We start from the raw sequence: 3134 nt of genomic DNA, 5'->3' as shown, positions 1-3134 counted from the left end.
GGAAATGAGTCCCCTGCACTGTTGAAACCGGCTGTGGGCCAATCAATCAAGGCTGGATTTGAATATTCCCACGGCTCGGCCAATCGGATGAAAGGGAAGGCGGCCGCTGTCGTGATGCCAAACCCGTCAAAGTAAGCACGTTGCTGTTTCGCGGAAAGATTTAAAGGAGAAGAGCAACTGATTTGGAAGCTTAAAACTAATGCAAGTTTTTAGGTCCATTTTGACTTCTGCACTAATGGATTAGGAAACATACACATCCTGTCTGTGCAGCTGATGTGTTTCTACAGCTCAGCCAATCAGCAGTGCTTAATGCACTCTTAATGGGATCAGGTGTGCAGAAGCAGAGCTGGAAAACGAGCTGTCACTTGGGGAGAGGGGACTGCCACATAATAAATGAATAGATAGAAATTACAAATAAATGTCCTCCAAATAAAGTACCACAGGTGAAGTCAGGTAAAATGAGACTTTTTTGGTAGATTATCAAGAAAACCACTTAAAAGTCTTCAGACTATGACGAATTTTACTTTTAGAGCTTGTTACGGCTCTCTGCTATATTTCTATACACAAAATATGTTGCCAAGTAAAATATTTCAGAAACGTTGGACTATCAAACACATCAAGAACCCCTCCCTTACTCCAATAACACGTTCAGGTAAAAATGGAGAAAGTGAGAAAAAGTGAGACAGTCATGTTTGTTTGTTATGTGGTCAAATCCATTTATCAGCACATTCATAGCTAAATTATATCATTAATGCAATCTACCTATTCATTTAAAAGATTGTCCAACTTTTCTGCCATGTTTTCCCTGTTTTCATGCTGCCTTTTTCCTTGCTGCCATATTGTCTACAATGGAAATGCCTGTGCCCTGTGTGCATGTATTAGTCATGGTAATTCTGGACTATTGTGAATGACACGGCATTGGACTCATTGCACTGTCTTTAATATTTTTTAAGTGGCAAAGAAGTGATGTGACAGGGTGGCAAACAATAGCATAATAACTCTATTTTATTTTATGGCACATAGTAGCTAAAAACATGCTGGTTTCACTTCAGGAAAATGTCCCATTTTAGCTTAATGTTTTGTCCCATTTTACCTGAATGCAGTAAGTACTCCTTCAAACCCTCTCCCATAAAAAGTAAAGTGTACTGTGGAAATATTTTGATTCTAAGTCAAACAGTTAAAATATGTTTCAGCTGCAGTATGTTCTGAGACCAGTGATTTTTTGACTCTCTGCTCTGCCCATTCTAGTTATCTCAATCAAAATGACTGTTTCATGTAAAAGACATTTATAGTAACAATGCAATAATATGCTTGGTGATTGGCAACTAATATTTAAAGAGCCCAAGATGTAAAACCATACTTGTCCCATTTGACCTGATGTCTCAAATTACCTGACTTCACCCGACTCCACTGCTTTCCACCACTGATTGGAATACGAGAGCAGACACAATCACAGATACATCTTAAAACAGTGGTTCCCAACTGGTGGACCGCGAGTGACTCGCAAAAGTGTCAAGTTTGTAATAAACACACTTTATTATTAAGTACAATGAATTTACGGCATAGAGCTTTCATCTTAAAGTGCCGTGTCCTGCTGTAGAGTGAGTGACTATCTGTCAGCCACTTAACAGAGACAGCAAACTAGCTTGACGACATGGCCGGACGCAAGTATGGCGCTGAATATATTAAACTGTGTGGACCTTGAACTAATGACTAAGCAGAAATCTGGACCCAGTTGGGAACCTCTGCCTTAAAGTAATATGCAATCAAACACAGTGACACCACAAACTGTCGCCTTATGAATACTAAAGCATTGAATCAGCTCCTCTCTGACACAGTCTACAAAGCGGATGATACACTGTGACCCCAGAGGCCTGCTGATCCTAAAAACCCTTAAAAATTGACCATGTGTGCAGGTACAGGTTAACCTCATGAGTCTTCACAGACAAAACATAGTATTTAAAAACATACAGGAAAACCTTTCCAATGCAAATTATTATTTCATGACTAATGTGCCCTGACAGCAAAGAGAAAACTAATTTTACCAAACCTGTCTTTCAGGTTTGAAATATCTCTAAATAAGAGCTTGTCATGATTTGTTGCTGAAAACAAGTAACATCTGTGCTCCTCCTACTAGCCTATGGCAAGTCAAAATGTCAGCTGTGAAGAAAGCCCATTGACCCCACTTCCACCACTGGTATGTCTGATGAGCAAACACAGCTGCATTCACTTCTGCAGGAATAGTTAGAGACATTTTGGGAATACACTTATTAGCTTTCTTGTTAACAATTTGAATGCTATCAATCTTCACATCTAACTCTTGACAAGAAAGCAAATATGTGTACATGTATGGGGAGTTATTTGGCCAGGATCATTTCTTGGCTGGGGTCTTGTTCTTAGACTTGCAGAATTGTGCCCGGCCAAAAAATAATCCCGCATAATCCCCTCTGAAACCACAAGTTATCATTTTTACACTTTTGTTTTTGCATAGATTTACAATTGACCTGTGGAAAGAGCCAGGCTAGCTGTTTCCCTGTCTTCACTCTGTATGCTAAGCTAAGCTAGCTCCTTGCTGGCTCTAACTTAGTATTTAACTGACAGTTATCAGAGTTGTATTGATTTGCTCATCTACGTTTTGACATGAAAGCAAACAATTGTTTTTATTTTACAAGCAATGCTGCACTCAACACTACACTAACAAATCCCCCCAACAAACATGTGATGACTGAAACCATCACTACAAATTCAATCATTCAAATACAGGTGTTTGTTCTTTCCCAAGAAAGACAAGTGAGTGCACACCCAAAGAATTGCAGCAGACGTACTCTGACCCACCGTTGCTGTGAAAAAGAATATTGAATTGTTTCTTTACAGCTTCGTGAGTGTCATTTTTCAGTATGAATGAGACCTGCAGATGGCAAATGAGGTTACCATGCCAACTAATGTCCCTATATTGAACACCAAAGACGGAGATGGATTATTGTTCTCTGGCTGATGGCATGCTGTTGTAACGGCCGTACAGTTTATCGAAATTAAACAGAGTCCACTGTTAGCATGTGCTTGAAGAGCATTATGCAAACATCATACTGATCCTTTGTGGTCAAACACATGATAAAATCTCTACGATCCACACA

This window comes from Epinephelus fuscoguttatus, linkage group LG18, assembly GCF_011397635.1.
Source record: "Epinephelus fuscoguttatus linkage group LG18, E.fuscoguttatus.final_Chr_v1".
In the NCBI taxonomy this organism is placed as follows: Eukaryota; Metazoa; Chordata; class Actinopteri; order Perciformes; family Serranidae; genus Epinephelus; species Epinephelus fuscoguttatus.
Note: the sequence above shows the minus strand (reverse complement) of the source record.